The 26,661-nt window shown below is 41.7% G+C and overlaps 1 protein-coding gene and 1 non-coding gene across 5 annotated transcripts in view; both read right to left on the bottom strand.

The window, feature by feature from the left end:
- Nucleotides 1-26,661, bottom strand: part of STX11 (syntaxin 11) — a 43,108-nt gene that overhangs the window by 8,477 nt on the left and 7,970 nt on the right. Inside the window, exon 1 of one of the 4 annotated variants that reach the window (XM_042940011.1) lies at nucleotides 26,232-26,326. The exons of 2 other annotated variants lie outside the window; for them this stretch is intronic. The gene's annotated coding sequence lies outside the window, so the exon portion shown is untranslated. Of the gene's footprint in view, nucleotides 1-25,874; nucleotides 26,113-26,231; nucleotides 26,327-26,661 lie in introns of those variants that run through there. One more of the 4 variants, XM_042940010.1, reaches the window with a different exon arrangement.
- LOC122220877 lies at nucleotides 7,009-7,112 on the bottom strand. Its single transcript, XR_006203042.1, has one exon. It is a non-coding gene; the product is annotated as a small nucleolar RNA U13 (small nucleolar RNA).

Below are 26,661 nucleotides of genomic sequence, written 5' to 3'. Positions count from 1 at the left end.
CAGACACACCATAGGAACACAACCCTTAACCAGCAACAAGTATACTTTCCCAAACAGGTGGATTCAGATCCACAAATAATTTCACTCAAACGAGTAAAACCTGGTATTCTGCTCTGTTTCCTGATTTAAAAAAAAAAAATGGCACAACTAAGAGGTAAAGATCATTCTTTGAACTTCTGAAAATTATAGGCTAAAATAGAAAGAGTTCCTAAAAGGTCTTATCTTTTTACTGCTGCTCTAAAACAAAAAGTTGCGTTGGATCCAAAGTGCATTGGCAAGAACACAATTGTTTAATTTCTTGGGGTTCACTCAAAGCACAATTTCAGAGTCTGAGGAGTGGGAGTCAAGATGGATTACAATTATAAAACTCTGAGCCTAGAAGAAATAATAATAAATGTCGTGTTTCCTCTCTAAAGCAAAGCCAAGAGTTTTTCCAAAGCATTTTGGGAGAATCTAATCTAAAAGAGCAGATAGTCTCCACTTTTCAATCACTCTACTCATTTGATGCTCCCTGAAATCTTTGCTTTTCAGTTCCCTCAATCATACTTTTTGGCCAGTGTCTGAAGCGAGGGCAGTCTGATATGCCTGGCCAATAAACAGCCAGTGGGGATTTTACTTCCAGCAATATGCTTTTGAATGCATTCTGCAGATACACACTGTACATCAAAGCAGCCACTCCTGTATTCAAATCTGCATCTGCATTCTGCTCTATGGCTAACATTTATCAGGTATTTGTAGAGTGCCCAACACAGCACGAAGCACTGTGCAATCCCTGTGAGGCCCTATTGTCATCCCTGTTTTTACAGGTGAGGAGGAAACTTGAGGCCTAATGAGTTAAACAACTTGCTTAAAATCACAAATTTCATAAATGTGGAGCTGAGGCCTGAATCCAGAAAATGTGACCACAAAAGCTACACTAGCTTCTTTTTCCAGAGACTTAGAGTGAACGCTTTGAAATCTTTAATCTTCTGGGAACTGTTTCCTGTCTTAGTGCGTTTGAACTGCTATCACACACCACAAACAGGGTGGCTTATAAACAACAGAAATTTATTTCTCGCAGCTTTGGAGGCTGGAAGTCTGAGATCAGGGGGCCCGCAAGGCTTCTGGTGTGGCCTGCTTCCCGGTTCATAAATGGCTGTCTTCTCACTGAGTCCTCACAATACAGTAGGGCCAAGCAAACTCTCTGGGGCTGATTTTATAAGGGCATTAATCCCATTCATTCAGACCTCATCCTCATGGCCTAACTGCCTTCCAAAGTCCCACTGGGGATTAGGATTTCAACATGTGAATTTTGAAGGACACGAGCATTCAGACCGTATCCCCTTCCCTAGTTGAGGTTTTGTAGCTGCAACAATTATCAGCATCTAATAACCTAGATCTGAATGAACACATGAAAATCTTTTCACCATTAGAACCATCACCTTCTTTCTCATAATAATTTCCTTACATCAAGAGTTTCCCCAACAACACTGCAATGTTTTGGCTATTAGAGCCTCTGTTACTCTATCAGGCAGGAGTAACTCATCACAACTTGCCAAAAGTCCACGGAATTAACACTCGTAGATAATTCTCTTATAACTGATTCACTGTAGTTAGGACTGACATAAGTGCTTGAAATAACAAAGCACTGATACTTGGAAATACGAGTTTTACAGTCAGGAGCATGAAAGTGATAACAGAGGAAAACCTAACGAATGAGTTTGGTAAGGGAGGGAGTGAAGAGAAGAGCACTCCAGGATCAAGGTTCAAATCATCCGTACAAGTTTTTCCAGTCTTATCTGTATTAGCATTTACAAACAAAAACAGCTGCTGTATCCTATGACTGATTTGGCTTTGGCCCTGGAATGTGAACCAAACTTGTGCCTAGGAAAGACAAAAGAAAACATCAAGGGGAATAAATGTTGAGTCCAATATATCTTTGATTAAACTTTCATATTTTATAACTATTCCATGGGGTATTTTTTAAAAAAGGAAAACCGATCGAGTTTTTGAGAATCATTAATGACCTTTTCTTTCCCAACTCATAATGTCGGTTAAAGGACAATCTCACAGAATTTTTACATGTTTTTTTCATATTCTCTTTCTCGTAGACAAAGTCCTATGAGCCACTGATTCTAATCCTGTTGTCTGTTTACTCCTCTTCAATTCTTCAAGGAAACAAATTGTTATTTTTAGTTGACAGTTTTTACACCCGCACAGAAAAATCTCAGTTATCCAACATCATCAATGCAGGTTTTTCCATGTAAGTGACATTTACTTAATTGAAACTCTCCCTTCAAATGTGAAAGGTGCTCACTCATTTTTTTGTTGGAAATCCTCTTCTAACATGCATTGATAGGGGTGTCTAGGTGGTTCAGTCCACTGAGCATCTGACTTGGGCTTGGGTCATGAGGTCATGATCTCAGTTTGTGGGTTCAAGCCCCGCGTCTGGCTCTTTGCTGATGTCTCAGAGCCTGGAGCCTGTTTGGGATTCTGTGTCTCCTCTCTCTCTCCCCCTCCTCTACTTGCTCGCGTGCGTGCTCACGTGTGCGCACTCTCTCAAAAATAAATACACATTTGTAAAAAATGCATTGATGTATTTCATTCCTTAAAGAGAGGATACTGGATACAATTTATTGATGACTCAGATTGTCATTATTAACATCTTTGAACTCTGTGGTGATACACTTTCATTTGTTTCCAAATGTTTCTCTTGCCTCAGGGTTAAAATGTCAAACCTTTCCTCAGATATTTCCATGTATATACTGCCACTGATATTCCTCTCATTCCCTTTACAGGTTGTAGCAGAAATTTGGTAAGAAATTAGATAAAAGCCAAGCATTTAGCAACGGTAAGCTACACGTGGGTCAGCAGCCCTCTGGAAGCAAACCTACTAAGTAAAGAAAGGAAGGAAAAACTAACGTCAGTGACAAACTGAGTGTCCAATATGAGTCAGTCTGTGTACCAGACAACTGATACGCAGTCCATCAACAATCTTCACAATAACTTTGTGAGGAAGGTAACAAAATTTTCAGTTGACTAGGAACTGGATCCCAGAAAAGTTAGGTTCCTTATCCAATTCAGCCCATCAGTAAGTTAAGAAGGCTGGGATTTAAGCCCACATCTGTCCAGATCCTATGTTCATGTTCTGTCCACTCAATCCTGTGCTGAAGCTGTGTGAAAATAAAGGAAGGGAAGGAAAAATAAGATAAAAACAGAGAGGGAGGCAAACCATAAGAGACTCTTAATACAGAGAACCACCTGAGGGTTCCTGAAGGCGGAGGGGGGTGGTTAAATGGGTGATGGGCATTAAGGATGAGCGCTGGGTATCATACGTAAGGGATGGATCATTGGGTTCTACTCCTGAGGCCAAGACTACACTGTATGTTAACTAACTTGAATTTAAATAAATAAATAAAAAGGGGTTGAGGCAGGGTATGTGGTATAAGTGTTGTTAAGAAGAAACATTTGTCATCACTTGGACATTTCCCTCCCTGTAGACATCTGTCTCCACCTCCGCCAGCCAAGAGGCACAGAGTTGCTTATCCAGTTGGTGAATCTGGAAGGAGAAGCTGCCCATGGTAGCCCAAGCTGTTCTTCCTTCTTCCTTTTGAAAGTCGGCTTACCACCAAGAACAGAGAACTGGTGTTCTCTTTTGCTCTGCTCCTGGGTGGGAGTGCAGAGGTCAGCTGCTGCGGAGGGCAAGTCCATCTCTAGGTTCAAGGACATACAGCAGAGTTCCCCACCAATGAAGCCACTTCCTCCAACCTGGTATTTATTGATAACAGAAGTAACACTTTGGCCTCTGGGTGCTTTTTCCTTCTATTTCCATTGGTATGGAAATCAGATGGATAAAGGGAAGTTATTTGTGTTTCCTCCTCAATCAAGCCCATAATTATGTCAGATAAAATCAGAGAAGCAGAAAAAGACTTTAGTGACTATCTTGCACCATACCTCAGTTTTAAAGATAAGGAAAGAAACGCTCATTGTATTTAAGTAACCTACAAATAATGGTGAAGAGATGGCTGTTAGCAAGGGGGGAGAACTCTTATGGAATAGACATTTCCATTGATAGCAAAAATATTCTACCATATATAAAGCATTTTCATGAGCCTGGCATATACTGGAGCCTGGCATATACTGGAGCCTCAATAAAGCCTCAAAATAAATGATAAATAATTGCTATTAATTTTACTAATTTAATACCACATAGTCATCATTTCCATGATGTGATGACCGTCCGCTCACATGCTATTTTCTTGACCCGACCTCCCAAGTGCCCCATTCTCTTTCTCCAAATTTGTACATATTCTTTGTGGAAGATTGAAACAAAAATTCACTGCACATTCTGTGCAGCTCTTCCAGTCAAGACGTATGGACTATTTCTCAACTCCTCAAATTTGTGGCTATGGGACTTGCTTTGGCCACTGGGACATTAGCAAATACAATGATGTAAGTAGCATCTTGGAAAGCATTGTGCAAAAGGGCTTTGCCATGGGGAGCCCCAGTGCAACACAGCAAAAACTACCTGATACAGAAACTGGCACCTAGAAGTAGCACACTGTGGTAACAAAAACCTAAAACATTCAGCAATGGCTTTGGGACCAGACAGTGGGTGAAAAGCAGTGAGGTAGCATTTAGCAAAAACTGGGAAAATGGCATGCAAAATGTTAGTGGAGGTGGGGAAGGTGATGAGGAAACTGCAGCAGTCAGGGGAAAGACAGCACACATTACGACGTCGCAGCAAGACAATGGGCAAAGCCACCGTCTGTGGCAGCACAAAAGATCGAAAATGCACACAGTGAATGTTGGATCCAGCTGCAAAGCTCTCCAGGCAGAAGGCTGAAAATGTCCGTTGAGTGCTTCTAGCTGCATATAAGGTTCTGCAAGGGAGACATGAGCTTAAAAAAACAAAAAACCAAGAAAACAGAGTGATCTAATTAGTAAGCATTATGTAGAGAAAACAGAGAAGAGCCAGAATTCATGAGTTTGGAAAATAAAACCGTTTACCTCTAGTCTCTTCAGCTGGAAGAAAAGATTTTTATACTAAGAAGTGGCTTCAGAGTAAAGACCTTTGTAAAATTTAATGTGGTGCCTAGAAGGCCTTCTCAGCTGGGCAAGAGAAGGGCTCTGAGACTCCCAAAGGTGTTATTACCTCATGGCAGCCTGACACTCAGCCCAAAGTAAACAGAGATCTGTCTTGAAAACAAATGTGGAAGTGGTTTTAGGGGCATGGACTCTATGGGATTCTTGGGAAATCCAGGTTGTTTTTTTTTTTTTTTTTTAACGTTTATTTATTTTTGAGACAGAGCATGAGTGGGGGAGGGTCAGAGAGAGAGAGGGAGACACAGAATCTAAAACAGGCTCCAGGCTCTGCACTGTCAGCACAGAGCCCGATGCGGGCCTCGAACTCACAGACTGTGAGATCATGACCTGATCCAAAGTCAGATGCTTAACTGACTGAGCCACCCAGGCGCCCCATGGGAAACCCAGCTTTTAAAGAGAGTTTTACTGATAAATACAGAAACAAGACAGAGATCATTCAGAGGAAAGAGGCCTCTGGGTGCCTGCTTTTCTATGAGCAGAAAGTAGGCTAAAGAATCTATTTAGAAGCAGAAATAAGCCATTTCTCATGGGAAAAGAGGACTGTTTCAGAAGGTGGAGCCAAGAGCAGGGGAGAAAATAGATATCAGTGAACTAGTCCTGAGAAGCAGAACTGGGTCTTAATCAACCACCCCCTGGCCCAGGAATGGAGGGACCTAGTAACATGGACCCGGATAGAATTGCCGTGGAACTGCGATTGTTGTGTATCCTGTTAATGTGCCTCTGGTTTTGTTTTAATGGATTACGTATTTTGGTTGTCCTTTCCCTATTTCATCATTATAGGTTAGGTGTGTATGGGGAAACATTGAAAGAGCTGTACCTGCAGGGGTCCCATCTGTGTCCAGATTAATGCAGATCATGGATAAGCCTCAACTTAGAAGCTGATGCCATAATATGAGACTTCTGGGAATCCCAGGGTGAAGGGGAGCATAGGAGAAATGTGAACAAACTTTGCCAGAGGCAGACTACACATGATTGTACAAAAAGGGCCACAAATTCTTAGCTGTACTTCTCAGCAAGAAGTTGTGTCTATTTGTCTAACTTTTGTGGACTTGGCCATGAGACTTGGCCACTACCAATGTGGACTTGGCCATGAGACTTGCTCTGATCAAGAAGACAGTAGAATGTGGCAAAGAGAAAGAATGAAATATGGCCCTTTGTAGCAACGTGGATGGAACTGGAGAGTGTTATGCTAAGTGAAATAAGCCATACAGAGAAAGACAGATACCATATGTTTTCACTCTTATGTGGATCCTGAGAAACTTAACAGAAGACCATGGGGGAGGGGAAGGAAAAAAAATGAGGTTAGAGTGGGAGAAAGCCAAAGCATAAGAGACTCTTAAAAACTGAGAACAAACTGAGGGTTTTTGGGGGGTGGGAGGGAGGGGAGGGTGGGTGATGGGTATTGAGGAGGGCACCTTTTGGGATGAGCACTGGGTGTCATATGGAAACCAATCTGACAATAAATTTCATATATTGAAAAAAAATTAAAAAAATAATAAAAAGAAAAATAAAAAAAGAAAAAAAATAAAGAAACAAAGAAACAAAGAAAGAAAGAAAGAAAGAGGACAGTAGGACAGTAGAAATTATGATGCAAACAGAGGCTTGAAGAGCATAGCACACTGGGGCTTGCTCTCTCTTGCTGTGGGGAACATGGAAGCTGCCACGTGGAGGCTCAGGCCAGCCTCCTGGAGGATGAGGACCACACGGAGAGAGAGGCAGCCCCCAGCTCACACACCAATGCCTCTATATGACTGAGCTCAGGAGACACGAGTGAGAGAAACACCCAGTACTTACTCTCTGCCACACAGTGCTGTGGAAGCTTTATATGAATTATCTCATCTAATCCTATGACTATAAGAAATCACAGTATGATCTGGGGGGGGGGGTGGTTCGTTATACTGACAAACCATCTCTTTCTTTTCACGTCAGACAGGTAATGTGCTGACGTCGTAACAAGGTTTAAGGGTGGCGCATGTCACAAAACAGCGTGAGCACCCAATCATCATGCTTATGACCTACAAGAGGATCTCGAACCACCTCTCCTCTAAAGAGAACCTAAGAGAATGACATGAATCCTGGATAAATCATAATTTTTAAAAAGCAAATGTTCAGGCATTAAAATGAAAGTTTCGGGGTGCCTGGGTGGCTCAGTTGGTTAAGCGTCCGACTTCGGCTCAGGTCATGATCTCACAGTTCGTGAGTTTGAGCCCCGCGTCTGGCTCTGTGCAGACAGCTCGAAGCCTGGAGCCTGCTTTGGATTCTGTGTCTCCCTCTCTCTCTGCCCCTTCCCTGCTCATGCTCTGTCTCTCTCTGTCTCAAAAATAAATAAACATTAAACAAAAATTTAAAAATAAAATAAAATAAAATAAAATAAAATAAAATAAATTGAAAGTTTTTTGCTCTGAGTTTTAAAACACAAACATAAGTAACATGGACCAACGGACTGTCCTGATGGTGTATGTCCCCTACTTGGTGATTGTGGCTCCCTTGCCTACTTGGATTTTAATGCAGTGCACATTTACAATATTCTGTTCATATTGTACACAGACATTAATATAAAGCATACCCAGAAAGCAGCATGTGTCTCTTACCATGTCTGAGGACAGCCTTTCTTTCCTTTTGAAGACTGTGGTCATAATCATAGTAAAGAGAGAGAGAAAAAAAAAGATGCTAAAAAAAGGTTATCTCACACACAAGCAGCCTCTGCAAGAAAGGGCCTGCAGAAACCGTTTAGTAATGAAGGGTGCTAAGTAGGAGTTCTTGAACAGTGGGGGTAGGACAGTGCAAAGAGACCAGGCACTTTTAACCTTGGCTGAGTTTCAGTCTGATAAGAGATTCTGAGAACTTGAAGAGCCAGTTCTGAAATGGAGGTAGATGGTTTCAAGTGTATCACAAGTCTGCCATTCAGATTGCCAAAATAAAGAACACTGGGCAGACAAAGTGCGCCTTCCAAACATGACTTTACTGCCATTTCCCACACCTTCCTTTGTCATCTGGGACCGGAGACGTTTCTGGCTATCATGCTACAAAGAATAAAAATTAGTGCGATGTGATCGAGGTTTCTAAGGAGCATCAGAAACTGATGACGACCCTATTAATCTCTCAGCGTGTTAAAGGCAATCAGTTTATTTCTTTTCAGAGTTGTAGAATCTGCTCCGAATTCCACAGACACTCCGGGAAATGTAGGAGACTGGCAATCCGCCCCTGGGTCTAGCCTGGACTGCCTCACTGCCTTCAGGATTCCCAGAAGTGAGAGAGGGCAACACCTAATAGATGAGTGCTTTTCAAACCTCCGCTTATGTCACATTTCTTCTCTCCACCTTATCTTCCCCAGGTAGAAATATCTTCTGCATGGGATGGTGGACAGAATTAAATGAGACAATCCACAGAAAGCTCTTCAAAGAGTGCCGGGTCTAGTAAGCTCTCTGCATACGCTACTTGCTATTGTCTCTTCTGTGATTTTTAATTCACTCAAAAACCCAAAGGATGTTCAGCAACCATTAGTATAAACAGTGCATTTACTGATACACTATCAATAGTTTATTACCCGTCTCGCCTACAGTCATAAGTAAACATTAATATCTGTGCATTACTGTGTTATTTGGGGTTTTAAATAATTTTTGTTCCAATTCTTTCACTGTGAAATCTCTTTTTTCTGAGTATGAAAGCAACACACGCTCTTTCTTTTAAAGAAGGAGGAGGAAGAGAAGTCAAATGATGCAGAATGGAAATTTAAAAATTCATATCCTCTAATGCTACTATATGTAACTCTATAAAATAACCAGGGATAAGTCTAAAACATTTTCTTCCAGACTCTTCTCTATTTATAGAGTTGTGAATACTTAAGATGCAGGCTTCAGAACTGACCCTGACCCTGTGACACACGCAATGGCTTCTTGCTAAACCATAGGAGTACCTGGGGTTTCTTCCCACCTGGGGCCTCCCTCAGGGATACAGGCCCACAGGCAGGTCCTGCCGTACTCTGTACCACCACCACTTCTGTGCAGGTGAAATCAGGAACAATGAAGACAACTTGGAAAGGGGAAGGAAGTTCTAAAAAGAAAGAATCCTCCTGTTTTGCTTTCACATTTAAGAGTCTCAAAATGGTTTCCCCAATGTCACATACCCCAGAGATTGTGAAAGAGTCTAGAGGTGACTAAGTCAGTCTGAGGACTGACATCTTCAAGATTTAGTGTTTATAAAGTCAGTGACCAGGTTTTCTTTTGGGAGCAGATTACCAATTAAAAAATTTTTTTCATGTATTTGTTTATTTATTTTGAGAGAGAGAGACACACGCACACAGCATGACCAGGGGAGGGGCAGAATCACAGCGGGAGACACAGAATCCGAAGCAGGCTCCAGGCTCTGAGCTGTCAACACAGAGCCTGACACGGGGCTCAAACTTGTGAATCGGGAGATGATGAGTTGAGCCAAAGTTGGACGCTTAACCGACTGAGCCACCCAGGTGTTCCAGATTAGCAATTTTAATTCAGTAAACATCCATCGAACATCTACCTCATGTATGTCTCAGAAAGGTAAGCCCTATTCCCCACCCCACTAGTAAAATTTTGTTCTTAGTAGTGGTGGGCTTCGTTTTGCCTTTCAGTTGGATACAGGAACATGTAGGGAAAAGTCTGGCTCCTCAGCTCACTGATATGAGTCCTGACGGCAAATGTGGTGTGGGAGAGAGGGTAGTCCGCCAACTGTCAGAGGACTTATGCCAACTTCCATCCCCAGCTGTATAAAGTTGAGCAAAACATCTCATGACTCCCAGTGTCAGGTTCCTCACCTATAAAATGGTTATGACACTACCTGCCTCATAAGGGTCTTTGTGGGGGGAGGGGATCATTAAATGATGTAAATAATACATGCAAAATCACTCTATAAATTTTAAACTATTTTACAAACATGGTATTAGACATTATTATTTTGCAACATTGCCATGCATAGTTTATTTCACCAGATTATGTATTCAAAATACTATAAGTACTACTCCTTAGAAAACATATACAGATCATGTGATCTAAAACTATCCTATAAAACCACACACAACTATTCTATCACCAGTTTCTGTATTATTCTGATTACTCAGGAGATACAATATTAATGCCTAATTTTACTCAGAACCACAAGAAAGAATGAATTAGATGTTTTTCTTTTTTATTTTTAATATTTATTTTTGAGAGAGAGAGAGAGAGGCAGAGCACAAGCAAGGGAGGGACAGAGAGAGCAAGGGATCCAAGCAGGCTCCTGGCTCTGAGCTGTCAGCACAGTGCCTGACCTGGGGCTCGAACTCACAGACTGAGAGATCATGACCTGAGCCGAAGTCAGACGCTTAACCAACTGAGCCACCCAGGCACCCCAGATGTTCTTCATTCACTGTAATGAAGGAGGGCCAAGGAAACAAACTCATTTACAATGAAAATTTTTATTTCATGATGAGTATCTTACATTTTGCCTATCAAAGAAGACAAACAGCGGCTCCTTGTAAAACAAAACTAACAAAATAAAAAGCAGGATCTGATCAAATTTCTTACATATTTACCCCAATATAAACTCTTCCACAAAAAAGCCATGCTGCTTATTGCTATGTAGAATCAACAGCTAAAGGTGTTGACCTTTTAATATTAACAGAATTTAAAATTTCCCTTATTTCAGAGCTTCTATTTTGGATAAAAGGAAAGTTGAATCTTTACAGTGATATTGGTAACAGTCATAATTGGAATCAAGAGATAGACTCCTTCCTGTCCAAAATTGCAGAAAATTCTATACTGAAGAATAACCGGATCTATTCTCCTATGCACAGACTGTCAATACCCACGTAGAATAATTTCAACAACCATAAAATGCGTAGAATTTTAAATATCCTAACTTTCTGTTGAGGATTCATGATAATTCGATTTTAACATTATAATAAAATATCTCAATCTTATTAGCTAAAATACATACGTCAGCATACAAATGATGGCACTAACGTTAGGCTTATTTTATTTGTGTGAAACAAGTCGGGCATCCTGTTAGCTAGCTTTTAAGTAACATTCATAAAATAGGCTATGACTGCTGTTCTTGTGCACATCAATCAAGACACGTGCGTTTGCATGGGCTACTGTGACAGACTTACACGTTTCTTCAACAAGTGTTTAGTGAGCACCTACTATGTGCCAGGCAATATGAGAGGACAAGGTTAGCCTAATGAGCAAAAGAGATGTGGTCTCAGTTCCTTAAAAGTATTTTATAAGATAAGCAACAACGGCAACAAAAAAAGCTTATAGAAAGCACTTTTAAGGAAAGACATGAAAATCCAGACAGGTGAAATAGACCCCTGAAATATTTAAAGCTGAAACCAAAACTGACTTAGGCAACTTCCTGATTTTTGACACATTTAAAGACAGGACTATGAAGATAATAAGGGAGACACGTCTTCAGTTTTCTGTGCAATGACAAAAATTTTCTTAGTTTCAATACTGGGTGTCAACTATGACACAGAGATATAATAGCTGTGTATTTAAAAGAGGTTGCAAAGTCAAATAGACCTGCACTGGACTCCCAGCTCTAAGCAAATTGGAATAGCACCACCCATCTCAAGGAGTACTCTGTAAGATGCCTGACACACAGTGAGTGAATTCTCAACCAAGGCAATGCTTAGGCTTTTACTCCTGGTGGGGAACATACATGCTTTCCGTGAACATCAATAGTAAAATTTGTAGATGAGAACTGAGATGTTTGCTTTTAACTTACTGCGGCCTAAAGAAACTACACTATGGCCATTTTATCCTGTCCTCCTTCTAGACATGCTCTCCAATCAGAGATGACCCTTGCCCCTCCCCATCCCCTATGCAAATCCAAACTTGCCCACTTAAACAGCCCAGTCTTATGTTCCAGTCTCTATTTCTTAAGGCAAAGGTAGCTATTTTGATGAATATATCTGCTAAGTGCTTTTAGCTTAATCTACCATTTATTCCAGAAAACACATTTCTATTTTCAAAGATGACCCCTACATTCTGGACAAAATGGCAAAGTAAACATTATTTCTGCTCCTTTCCAAAATCCTACCCAAAGAACTTACACAAAGGCATACACTGACAAGGAAAAAGATAAGAGAGAACAGAGCAACAATAAAATTCTGGAAATTATAAAGCAAGTGGACAAGGGATTACTAACCTAGCAAGGAGTTAAAACATTGAATCTTAAGCTAACAGTAGAGAATGCCAAGAAACAACCTAAATTACACCATTTGATAAATACCCAGGAATCAGAATTAAAGCCTGAGTACCTATGAAAAAGGAGGTGATGGTGGGGGCTAAAAACAGAGTTTGGTTAAAGCCTTTTTAAGAAGGGAGAGGACCTATCATCCTTTGTCCTTCCTTAGCAGGTCATTAGACAGGCTAGACTCTGACTCTATACCAGGTGAGAGGTACTTTATCTGTAAAGAGGAGGATGAGATTAATGTTTTTATATGGAATGTGGACCTCCAAGTCCTCTTTCTTCACCTACTGTCCAGCACACGGACCCATATCATAGGCAGGAGGATGAAAAACCTTTTTCCATAAAGTACAAAAGAAGAAACAGGGGCGCCTGGGTGACTCAGTCAGTTAAGCATCTGACTCTTGATTTTGGCTCAGGTCATGATCTCATGGTCATGAGTTCAAGCCCTATGTCGGGCTTCACACTGAGGGTGGAACCTCCTTGGGGCTCTCTCTCTTTCTCTCTGTCTCTGTCTCTGCCCCTCTCCCCACTGCCTGAAAAAATAAACAAACATTTTTTAAAAAAGAAGAAAGAAAGAGGTGAAAAACAATTTAAAAAAGGAATTTGGAAGTCCAGTACTTTAAATTCAAATTCTGAATAACAGAAATTTCAGAGAGAAGACATCATACTGTGGTGGTTGGGGATAGGGGTAATAGAAACAGATCACCTACAAAGTACCTAAGGTCAAAAAAGCTTTGGACTTCTAAACAGCGACGCTGGAAACTAAAAAATAATGGAACAGTACCTTTAAACTTTTGGGGAAAATGTATTTTCAACCCAGAATTCTATACTCAAGCCAAATCATCAATCAAATATGAGGTAGAATAAAGACATTTTTTTGGATATACAAAGTCTTAAAAAAATATTTCCTATAATCTTTCTCAGAAAGAGACAGGGAAATGCCTTACAACAAAACAAGGAAGTCAAGCGAAAAAGATACAGACTCTAGAATCCTAACCTGAAATTCAACAGAGGAGAGAGGCAGAGAGCACCCCCGGATAACAGCAAAGGGAAATTCTGTGATGACAGCTGTGCACTGGACTGGGAGGCCATCTGTCTAGACTAGGTATAGTAGGCTATAGGAGAGATTTCTTCAGAAACATGAAACTCAGAATTCCTGATGGGTCCAAATTTCTTGGGAGGAGATTTAGACAATTTGGGATTGAATAGGTTGTAAGTATAAATTAAACTAACAACCCCAAACAATTATGTAGTTATAGGAGAGTAATCCTGATATAAAACATGGATCTGCTGTAATTGGTATTTCCATAACCACAAGCATATAATCGTTACATATTGATGTAACTCAAATTAGGATTCAGCTGTACTGGGAGGATGAATACAGTTCTTGAAGGAACAAGAGTGGTGCCTGTCTCTGGCAGCAAGGGCTGAAAATGAGCTAAATCATCACCTTCTGCACAAGGAAATCAATAGATGATGCCCAAAATGGAAAAATCAAGAAATAGTAATAGAAGCATATTATTTAGAGATACAAATATAAACACCAAAAGAATAAGTAAACGTAGTTGAAAGTGGTTCCCTTTGGGGAGAGGGAAATAAATGAAATAGAAAGGGACAGACTTTTTTTTTTATCAGACTTTCATTTTTCATTACTCTTCAATTATGTGTGCATGTTTGATACAATTAAAAACTAGAGGAAGGAAGGAAGGAAGGAAGGAAGGAAGGAAGGAAGGAAGGAAGAAAGGAAGAGAAGCAAGCAGGAATAAAGAACGCTATAGGCTTTCTGGAAATCCAAAACACCACCTACAGGGCAATGCTGTGAATTCTGGCAGCAGGTAACCAGGAGCTCTCCATCCTGCCTGCGCACTTCTTTCTCCCTGTCTTTCTCACATAACCACCTCTTTACAGATTCCACTTGAGAATGAGCACTTAGACACAGGTATTAGTGGAATCTGGAATTCCCCCCAAGTTAATTTTTTGATTGCACTAAATCCAAAATTCTGACCAAGGTTTAAAAAAAATTCTAAAAAATAAAGTGATCCTTAAATAAAGTTCAAATAAAGTTCAAATTTTTATAAATTGAAAAGAATATAGCACTGGTAAAAAGAGGAAAGCTCTTGCTGATATTACCACTTGCATAAGACCATAGTTAAAAGCATAATAATTTTGCAAACATAAAAATTAGATTAATGGACATGAATACAACACTAAGAAATAGACCAATTTTATACAAAATCTTAGTATATGGAAAGAAGCCATCAAGAAGTAATAGTGGAGGAAAAAAAAATAAGCAACTAGGCTGGTATAATTGACTAGTAAGAATTGATTCCTCTCTTAATTGGGTGATGGTCATTGAGGAGAGCACTTGTTGGGATGAGCACTGGGTGTTATATGTAAGCCAACTTGACAATAAATTATATTCATACAAAAAAAGAATTTATTCCTCTCTAAAACTTACTGGAGACCCTACAATACACCTTAGGGACATTAAAGAATTAAAAATGCAAAATCAATAACAGAAACACTAACAGAAAGTGAAGTTGAATATCAGTACTCTGGGAAAATGATAATTTTCTTTTTTTTTTAATTTCCTTTTTTTAAGTTTATTTTATTTATTTATTTTGAGAGAGAGAGAGAGGGAGAGAGCAGAGAGAACATACATGCAAGGGAGAGGCAGAGAGAGAGAGACAGAGAGACAGAGAGAGAGAGAGAGAGAATCCCAAGCAGGTTCTGCACTGTCAGCACAGAGACTGACTCGAAGCTCAGTCTCACAAATTGTGAGATCATGGCCTGAGCCCAAATCAAGAGTCGGATGCTCAACCGACTGAGCCACCCAGGTGCCCTGAAAATGATAACTTTCCATGAGATGTGAGGCTATGGAAGAAATCTCAGAGAAAAAGATAACCAAATTTGACTAAATAAAATGTGAAATCTCTCTGCAACAAAAAGGAGTAACAAATACTAAGGATTAAAGCAAGAGATTGGAAGAAAATATTTGCACAAAACATAACAGACATTGTGTAGGTACTCGGTATTGTATGCAGAGACACCCCAACTGGTAAAATAACATGGCAATAAATTATCGAGTAAAGTATATAGAAAGACATTTCACAGGAGATAAAATATTCTCAATAAAAATATGAAATATTTATTATCTGCTATTTGGAAAATATATGCAAATTAAAAATAATACATTAGACTTATTAATTTAGCCAGAAATGAGTGGGAAAATCAGAATATAAGATTTATCTATGCTTTAGCTACTAGGACTAGATGGAAAGAATACAAATGAAAAAACATATTGTGTACATGGATGGCCCTAGCAAGCAGTATATTAAGCGAAATAAGTCAAACACAGACAGACAAATACCACATGATTTCACTTGCATGTGGAATCTAGAAAACCAAACAGATGAGAAAACAAAAACAAAACAGAAACATACTCATAAATACAGAGAGCAAACTGGTGGTGCCAGAAGCATGGGAGGTGCTGGGATGGAAGAAGTAGGTGAAGGGGATTAAGATCTACAAACTTCTAGTTATGAAATAAATAAGCCACAGGAATGTAAAGGACAGCATAGAGGATGGAGTCAATAACACTGTAATAACATTGTACAGTGACAGACGGTAACTACACTTATTGTGGTGAGCATTGTAATGTATATAAATGTCAAGTCACTATGTTGCATACCTGAAACGAATATGATATTTCATGTACTATGGTTCAATTAAAAATAAAAATTTAAAAACCCTTATGCTGTGCTCACGCTGTTATCCGTGGTATGTATAGGTATCTAGATATCAACAAAAAGGAGAAAATGTCTGTAGCACTCTAAGTTTCGGCAAAGGGCAATTAATAACTTGACAAATTTTCCAACTAAACAACAACAAATATACACCGACAGGATGGAATGTTCCTCTTTTCAGATGAGTTGACACTATTATAATTTTGATTCTTTAGGGAACAAGTTGTAAAGAGTTTCATCTTCTAGAGTTCTCCATTTTCTAAAGGAGAAAATATTTCATTTCACCACCCTAACCTTTTATTTAAAAATTCCAATTCTTAAGGAAAATATCAAAGTTGAACGAATTTACAGTTAACAAAGTATTCCACAAAATTCATAGTGGCCTAACTTATAACCTATACTTCAGCAATAAACTAAGTTTGAACTATACAAAATAGAAGCAAAAGAACAAATGTCAAGAATTATTTCCAACCATTCAGACACTCTCTATATATAATATTCACTGTAAAAGCAAGACAAAAAATTAGAACATAAATTAAGTCATACTTGAAATAAACCAAGGAACATGCCAAGGCATGGGAAGAAAGATGTAAGAAAACACGGTAAATGGTCATCACAGGACATCACATGCCGTCAGAGTCATATTTTGAGACTGAATTATGTTGTCACTTGCACAATGATTTTTAATTCTGATTTTTAGTATCAATGTTATTCTAAAATGTTGGATGGCGTAGACATGTGTTTAAGTTGACTTAGGTGAGACCCAGCAGAACATTCTACACTTTTGTCTACATCTAGTAAGTGCTGCTTCATGATGACTTAATCCTCCCCTCCCTGCCATCAGTCAACTGACTGGCATTTTTAGTACTTAAAGTAGACATTCACAAGATAAATATGCCCGTGTTAGCCCTTGGTGTCTTTGCTTTGCGATGTCAGGTTAAACAAGAAATATGTTCTCAACAGAGAACCAATCTGGTTACTTTCTCAACCCAAGGATCCCCTCTTAACTCAGATACCACATTCAAGGTTGTTTATTAAATGTAATTAATGTAAATAAATTATAAAGAAGAGCTGCAGGAGATTCAAAGATTGAAAAATCCAGAAATCACAATCCCTGCCCTCAACTAAGTCTGTAAGTTATGGGGAAAAACAAGCAGGTACAGAAATAATACAAGGGAAAGAACGGGCCAGAAAAAGACAGAAGAGCCCAGTAGGAGCTGCCACACCAGGCAGAGGCCACATACTACAAAAACCACTGCTGCAGGAAGAAGAGAAGAACAGACACTGACCACTGAGCAAATGTGCCTCAAACTGGGTCTGTAACAGAACCCAAGGCAAATATGTCAAGCACCCTCCTGGGCCAGAATCCTCAGATTCTTAAAATTAACTTTTAAAAAGTTGTGATATAAAGCTCATGATTTTCAGAGCCCTAAATTTATCTTCTTTTACTACATATTAAAATATTAATTAACTTTGGGCAATGGCACATCAAATGAAATGCAAACCGACTTCCTTCTCTGTTCTTTGCTATCTATTTTAGTCATTAAATGAAGGAGTGATTTTCTTGATCTCTCTTCGTCAACACGTGTGCTTACACACTGGACAGGCAGAAAGACACAGACACACACGCGCGCGCGCACACACACACACACACACACACACACACACACACGTGAAGGATCGGCCGATTTTGAATTAGACCGAAAGATTTTCCTTTGTTAAAAAGAGGTCCTTTGTCTTATCACCAAAGCCAGCCTCATAGCTCCTATTCCTGTATGTTTCACAAGAATGGGAAACTCTCTGACCTTAGACTAAGCTGGAGGACTGATTCTATGATCTCACACTTTGTGGCACTTCCTCTTTCCTGATATTTATTGTATTCTATTGTTAATTGTTTTACTGTCTATCCTGTCTGCTCACCCATAAGTTCCAGGGGGTCAGGGGCTATACCTGCTGTGTTTGCCATGTACCCCGAAGCGCCCAGCATATAGCATCATATTGTCCTAGGAATTTATCAGACTTTTCTTTAGGCGACTAATACTTCCTGCAATGACCGGACTCAGAATCAGTAGGTTTAAAAGTGCTTTTCCCTTTGAAGAACAATAATTATTCCCAATTTCAATGAATAAGATAATGTATTTTCCTGTTCATAGTTCTCTCTCTCTCATCCTTTTGTATGGTCATTTAATTAAAAAAAATTTTTTTTTTTTAAGAGAGCATGTGTGCATGCCCATGCAAGAGTGGGAGAGGGGCAGAGGGAGCAGAGGGATTGAGAGAGAGAGAATCTTTTTTTCTTTTAATTTTATAAATGTTATTTTTGAGAGACAGAGAGAAACAGAACATGAGCAGGGGAGGGACAGAAAGAGAGGGAGACACAGAATGCCAAGCAGGCTCCAGGCTCTGAGCTGTCAGCACAGAGCCCAATGGGGGGCTTGAGCCCATGAATCATGAAATCATAACCTGAGCCAGTCAGACACTTAACCAACTGAGTCATCCAGGCACCGAGAGAGAGAGAAAGAGAGAGAGAGAGAGAGAGAGAGAGAGAGAGAATCTTAGGCAGGCTCCATGCTCAGCACAGAGTCCAATGTGGAGCTTGATTCCACAACCCTGGGATCATGACCTGCGCCGAAATCAACAGTCAGATGCTCAATGGGCTGAGCCACCCAGGTGCCCCTGTATGGTCATTTAAAGTTAGCAGACCGTAACCTCAAAGCTTTATCTGACATAAAACTTCTTGGAACCTTCTTATTCTCCTAGAAAGTTTTCTGATTCCTATAAAATCACTGATTTCCCCCTGTGACTATTCAAGGAATTTGGCATCTCTCACCCAGCTACTAAAAGGCCAAGTCAGAATCATCACTCTCTTTCCAGCAATCTGGGGCAGATGCCAGCCAAAGAATTTGGGGCAGGCTCTCTTGGCCACACCAGGATTTTGCTATGAAAGATTAGGGGTGAGTGTCATTATATGAAGCCTGCCAGGCGGCCCCCTGGTTTTCATTAACTTCTTGCTAATTTGAAAAATCTCAATAGGCTTGGTCACCAGCAAAAGCATAAGAGTTTGGGTCTATGGTTCTCAAACTATAACATGTATAAAAATCAGGTGGGGGAGTTTTTTGAAAATATCAATTCATAGGCTCCACTCTTAAATATTCTGTTCCAATAGATATCAAATGTGAGCCTGGACTCTCTGTCTTCTATTTTGTTGTTTGGTTGGCGGGGGGGGGGGGGGGTTGTTTTTAGAGATCCCAGGTAATTCTGGTGATTATAATCTACAGGCTACATGTTGAGAGTCACTGGACTGTTCTGGGGTTTTTCAAAGGCATAGAAAAATGAGAAAGGGAAGAAGGGAGAAAAAAGAGAGAAAACATAGCTTAATATCCATTCAACAATGTTACAGCCCTGAATTACAGCAAAGACTAGCATGCATTCCACTTCTGTTCTGGGTCCAGACAGATAAGGGCTTCCTGTTAGCTGTGGCGTCAGAGGTTACTTCTCTACCAGGTACCACCACTCCGCCCATCCCGGCCCTCCTTCACCAGGCTCCTAACCTTCCTGGGAGTAAGGCTACTTAACCTTCCTGCTGCCCGGTCAGCCATTCTAAATCTTTAAGGGCCTTGGAAAAAATGCCAACTTTCTGGGCTCCACTCAGCAGGGCAACCGTCTGGGCCAGAAAGACACGAGCGAGGCCCTTGCAGAGAAAAACATTCCCTTCCGTACAACAGTTGTGGATGATGTGAGACTCTGATCCCTTTAGGACCAAGGCCCTCATTCTCCCAGTTGCCAGAAATGTTGACTACCGAAGGCTCACAGCTCGAGGAACTGCCCTTGACTGAAGGAAAGCTGCTCGCTCCAAGACGGCACCTTCTGCCTGGTGTGGCCTGCAACCAATGACCTGTTTAGGCAGGGCATGCAGATGACCAGCTCGTGTGCTGGGAGAGCAATTCTGAAGGGCCATTCCAGCTCCAAGGCTGGGCCCACCACTGTACCTGCACTGCGGTTCAGTTCCTCCCTCTGCATAATCCTGCTGCTCTCTCTCCCTGACAAGCGCTGTTCCCACAGCACCTCTCAATAAACCCCCTGTACGCAAATCTCACAGTTTCAGGAAACTTGAACTAAGAGCGTGAAGTTGCCTTTTTCAGTCAGGTAGCGACAGCACAGGAGTGGGCGTCTGCACCTTACTTCTAGAGAAATCGGGTGGTCACTTAATTTCTCCAAGAGTGTCCCTCCTCATGTATAGACCTCAAATACAGACAACAACAATAATACTTTTTGCCAGGCTTTTATGGGAAGGAAAAGAGGAAATATATATGAGAGTATTTTGTAACTAATGAAGAGCTGTATAGTATTATCAGCTAGGCCCTGGTTTACCATGCAGTAATCAGGGAAGGCAGGAGGGATTTACCAACATGATATGATTCAGCTTACACACTGTGTCCTACTTTCTCAAATCAACAGATCTGTGTCACTAATCAATACACCTGGGCACGTAATATAAAAAAATTAGAAGTAAAACCAGGTGACACATGCGTTGCTGCAATCCTGAAACTGAAACAGTAGACAGAATAATACTTGTTTACTCCGTTTCCATATGAAGATAGCAACAGAGCAATTTCCACTACTCTGTAAAGTCGGAATTCACATTTTTGCCCAATAAGTTACGCAATGAGTAATGGAATATCACTTTACATCCTGGAGCAGAGAAACAAGTAAAACAGCTGGGTATACAAAAGGAGGAATACTTTTCCAGGCAACTTAGTATTTTCTGCATTACCTGGATACTGTAGCCACTGAAAAGAAACAACAAAACAAAACAGTACACAAATCAAGTTGAAAACATTGAGTTAGCTCAAGGAGGATAACAAGAAATTACCAATTCTAAAACTATGCTTTATGTTAGAAGTTACCAAATTATTGAACGTTACCAAGAACTTACATGAGATATACAAATAACGTCTAGTATTTACAGATGTAGACGGCGTGGTTAACAAATGACTTCATCTGACAGATGGTTTTATTATCAGCAAAAGTCACGGAATGGTTAAAACTGGAAGGAAGCTGACAGACCTATGAAAGCCCCCAGCCCCAGTGATTCTCTGCTTGCAGAGAAACCACAATCAAAATGAAGAAGCAAGACAGACCCATGTAAAATACTAACCCAAACTCTTCCCTTTCTTATTATTTGAGCACTGAATGAATTACAGACAGGTATACAGGGATTCAGACCAAGGGGTAAACATGTGGGCTAGATCAATCCAGAAGGCTTCATGTCAGTCTCATATAATGAGAAGCTATAAATACCTTGATTTCCTGTTAAATCTGAAGAAATGCTGAATGAAACATTTCCTTCATGCATGGAGAAAATATTTTAGAACTTCAAACTTAAAGAGGAGTTTGCTGATTCTGTTTAGGTAGAATAACAATTCAGTGTTCACAATCTTTAAATAGTCCAAAGTGAGGCTTGAGGAACAGATAATTAGACCTTGATTCCTGAACAAAAATCATAGCCTTAATCCAACTCGTGAAACAATGAGAATGGTGAAGAGCTGAGGCCAGGTTTTGAGGGGAAGGAGGGAGTTGGGGTTGTTTATCAAAAACACCCTTATCAAGACCAAAGGAATCTACCTGAATGCTGAAAACAGAAAACAAGCCCTGTGGGGCACTTGGTGGGTCAGGCGGTTAAGTGTCCAACTTTGGCTCAGGTCATGATCTCACAGTTTGTAAGTTCGGGCCCCACGTAGGGCTCTGTGCTAGCAGCTAGAAGCCTGGAGTCTGCTTCGGATTCTGTGTCTCCTTCTCTCTGCCCCTCCCCTACCTGTGCTCTGTCTCTCTCTCTCAAAAATTAATAAACATTAAAAATAAAAAGAAAGAAAACAGGCCCTAATCCCTAGAAGTACGAGCCATTTTGCTCAGTTAAAGTCAAGAGGACAGGGACACTGCCAGCCAGCTTCACTTAATAAGGTTCTGGAAGTTAGAGACAAGAGGGGCAGGTAAGCTTCAGGGTGAAACCAGAACAAAACAGGCCCTAGAAGGCAGACCACAAAACAGGAGTGTAAGACTTGAGTTATGCACCTGCCTGAATTTGTTAGTAATTCTTGTACCATTGGACCCTGCTCTGTAGATTAATATCCCCAGGCCAGCCTTTCTATTTCCCCTTTCTATTTCAGCCTTTCTAGTATCCCCAGAGGAATACTACAGATTTTAGCAACAGATCATTGACTGCCTCTAAGAAACACAAAGCAGTGAACATTCAGTGTCTAGGGAGAGTAGTAACCAAGGCAGCTCGGAAGACGTAGTTGTGGAAGCTCTGGGAACTTTCAGCGAGAGTGAGTCTTCATAAAAGTGTTTTAATTCCCAGGAGAAATTGTCTGATTATTCTAGGTCTATTCCTAGATCAACCAGATATTCCTTGGGGTGAACCAAGGGGGAGGGGTGCCATGCAGCACAACAGAGCCTCTGAGGGCCCATCTTATATATCGGGCTAACCCTGAATGAGGAACAATTGTTGGCGTCAAGACAGTGACTCCAGTTTGAGTTTGCCACAGTGTCTGAGACTTCATTCGTTCACTCATTCATTCATTCATTCTTGGAGATACCATAGCAAAGCAGTGTGGTTCAGAATGTAAGTTCTGGAGCTAAGCGCTTGGGATCAATTCCTACCTCAATCAATTACTAACATTACACTTCATTCACCTGTCAAAAGCAGTCAATTATAGCACCCATCTCAAAGGATTTCAGTGAGGAGGAAAAGACCGAGTTCATATAATGAGCCTAGAATTGTGCCTGGCACCGATAAACATTTTAGCTATTGTTGTTGTTGTTGTTATTAATTAATTCATTCAAAAACTTAATGAGCACTGATTATGTGCCAAGCACTGAATGAGGCCCTCATTTAGCACACCTATTCTTTCACTTACATCCCACTCCTAGTCATTAACTAGGAATGTAGGAGTCATCCTAAACTCCTTCCTCTCACTGCCCACCTCTAAAGATGTAGCCAAGTTCTGCCTATTAAACACGTCAGCTCCTTCCCTCTTTTCCACTCCTCACCATCACTGCCTGACTCAAGCCTTCTCCAATTTCTCTTGTCAAATATTATAGTAATCTCCTGTGTGTCCCCTAAGGCTAGAGTTGTGTTCATCCAATCTGTTCTCCATCCTGATTCTAAACTGTCTTTCCAAAACACGTATCTGACGATATCATTCACCTGCTGAAGTCTTCCATAGGATAAAGTCACAGGTCCAACACGGCACATGGGCCTTTGTGATGCGGCCCAATCTGTCTCCCCAGCTCTCACCCCGTGCCCACACTGACCAGGCTGCTGTTCCCTGACAACACAATGTTGATCCTTCTGCTGGGCTGACTATCCCTCCCTCCTCCTGAAAACTCCCCTTTTACATTAAGGCTCATTATTCAATTAATAAATACTTCCTAACACCTGCCACGAGTAATGCCTATACCAAGGCCAGGGAGTACAGTGATGAAGAACACACTCAACCCTTTCTTCCCCATAGATAAAGTAACTTTGAGGCCCTCAAGAGAGAAAAGAAATATGGAAATTAGAGTTATCTCAAATTTAGTATTGTTTCCCTCACTAGCTGCATACCTCACAGAATTGTAGAAATTGAACAGATTTTGGCATCAAGTCCAAAAGTACCTCGAGATTTCAGTCTCAACAGTAAACTGTCACACAGTGGGTTTAGTCCTTTTGACTTGTGCGGTGATAGTGTGTTAGAAAAGATTGATTTGAACTATAAAAAACAATGATCAGTAGGTTGCTTCAATATGGTGTTATAAAATTATAAGCCATTAATTAGCTACTCTGTTTTTACTTAAAAAAATTTTTTTAACGTTTATTTTTGAGATATAGAAACAGAGCGTGAGCAGGGGAGGGGCAGAGAGAGAGGGAGACACAGAATCCAAAGCAGGCTCCAGGCCTCTAAGCTGTCAACACAGAGCTGACATGGGGCTCAAACCCACAAACTGTGAGATCATGACCTGAGCCAAAGTTGGATGCTTAACCAACTCAGCCATCTAGGCACGCCACTACTTTATTTTTAAAAGGTGAGTAAATTATAAGTACCTGTGATTGTCTAGGGGTAATACCAGGCTGGGTTTCTTTTTACCCACGAAATAATATGAAATATGGTTATCAAACACTTTAAAAATCATGCCTTTCCAATTAATACATTTTTAAATCATTCACTGAATGAAATGCTTACAGAATAAGCACAACAGGCTGTCGACAAAAGAGGTGATTAAATTTAAAACTTTACTCATTCTTTCGGCAATGAGGAAACATCAAAAATCTGTTCATTCAAAATCTCAGATCTGCACAAACACCAGTAGTATTGGGACAGAAGCTCTACTGTGGGCATAGATTGGTCATAGCTCCCATCTCCCTCGTTGGCTCTTCCAACCTTCCACACTAGTTTTTATGGCCCTTTTCAGCAACATCCTGTCGTATTCACAATTACATAACCAAAGCTCTGTGAAGAGTGTGGCACAAAGAAGGTGCCTGATAACTGTTTGTTGCGCTGACCTCAGCTCAACTCGCCTCCAACAGAGATGCTGTCCTCTTCTCCACTAAGCATGGAGACAGTACAGTTCCTTCCCAAGAGCAATGGGACCTCTCAGCTTAAATATTTTAATTTCTCAGCTCCAACTGGTATCCACCGTCTTCAAAAATGTTCACGTGGCACTAACTTACTAAAGACAAACTGTCCAAATTATTTGGATTCAGAGAGTGACATTCAATCACTTTGTATAATGGCATATTTCTACCATACCATACCATTGAAAGTATTAACATACAGTTATTGAATAATGAACTTCATTTTCTCTTGGGCCTCTGTGGCAAAGCACATGATTTCAATGGTTATCTGACATCAGCCTAGTGACCCTAGCTGGTATGCTGTACCATCAGGCACTTTAGGAAACTGAAAACTTGAACTGTTACTTCTGATACCACTAGCTCGAGTTTAACACTGAATGCATTTCACATCTGAATCTTCCTTTACACACACCCAGAGCAAACCTCACTTTTCAAAAGTTCATTAACAAAGACTCAACTTAAAAGAGCAGCCCTGTGACTCATCTTTGGATACCCGGGTGGAAATAACAACTCCTCCCTTTGCTGAGAAACGGCTTAAACAAGTGCATGAGAACCACAGGAAGTAATAACAGATCTCAGCTAGTGTCAGCGAAGTCTAGAATTCCCTCCCGGGACGGTGTGGTTCTTGAAGTCACGTTGCCACTACTTGTCTTCATTCTTCTAAAAGAAAAAAGTCTTATGTGGGCTTGGAAGGAACTATTTCAAGGCAGTATCAATTTCTTCCTATTTCCTGGCTCCTGAGTCATTATGTCAAGTTCAAGTCAAGAAGCACCCATTCGGGTGTTTTTGAGAAAGCGCAAGCTAAAATAGGGAGTGAACAGACGATCACACCGAAGTAATGTCCCCAGTAATTCAAAACAACCTCAGCCTTTCGACTTAAAACAAAAGTAGTCTTACTTAGAGACTCTGTGCCAGAAGCCTATCAACAGGTATCTGAAAGAATTTCTGTGAAGCCCTAAATGCGCAGTCCCTTGCCCACTGGGAGAAAAAAAATCACTCTGATGTACATAAGAAACCCAAGGCCGTGTTTCTCGAGGCGCGAAAAGGCGGCGTGAGCACCGGGGCCAGACCCGAAATCCCTCCCCGGGACATCCCTCGACGCCCCATCCAGCGAGGCCACCCCGACGCCCCCCCGCAGCTCTCGGCGCACAACTCAGCGGGGCGCCTCCTCGCTCCTCCTGGGGCGCTTTGGGAGAGAAAAAGAGGCACAAGGGGAAAAAACGAACCAGGTACGGGACCGAGCGTGCGAACCGAGAAGCTATGTCCTGCGCGGGCGCCGGTCCCACGCTGGGCGTCGTGAGAAGGAAGGAAACCTGTCGCGCGACTCCTGGCGGCGGGGATCCCGGCGCCTCCCGCGGCCCAGGCCGGGGTCCTCCGCGGCCCCGCGAGCACCGCGCCGCTGCCGCCGCATCAGGGCGCCGCCGACCCAGCCCCCAGCAGCGTCGGCAGCACCCACAGCTGGGGGAGCAGGCCCCGCCCCGGGACGACGGCGCCGGCCGCCCGCGCGCCCGTCCCCGCCCCGCCCGGAGGGCGAGAGCCCGGGGGGCCGGCAGCCCGGGGCCGCGCCGCTCCTGCAGCCTCACCTCGCCTGTGCGCCCGCGGACGGTCTCCGTGGCGGCCCGAGGCGCCTCACCTGCTCCCCGACCCTCCTCGCGGGGAGGGGCCCGGGGGCGCCGGACTTTCCCCAAGAATCCCCCTCGCGCCGGTGACGTCTGCCGGCCGCTGCGTTCCGCGGGGCGCGGCCGCGTGCGCCGGTTCTGAGTGTGGGTGTGGCCCCCAGCCGTGCACCTGCGGCGACCCGCGAGGCGGCGGGCCGCGAGCCTGAGCGTATAAACCGGGGCTGAGCACCGCCAAGTCAGATCCCTCTTGGACTCACCCGCCTCAAGTGGGCCAGAACCCCAGCTAGAACCCCAGCCGGCTTCGTTCATTCATTCATTCATTCAGTACCAAATGAGCGTCCACCCAAGGGCTGAGGATACTTACGATGGTTAAAAATACCAAGACCGTGACTTC

This window comes from Panthera leo, chromosome B2, assembly GCF_018350215.1.
Source record: "Panthera leo isolate Ple1 chromosome B2, P.leo_Ple1_pat1.1, whole genome shotgun sequence".
NCBI lineage: Eukaryota > Metazoa > Chordata > Mammalia > Carnivora > Felidae > Panthera > Panthera leo.
Note: the sequence above shows the minus strand (reverse complement) of the source record. Positions and strands in the feature narration are given on the sequence as shown.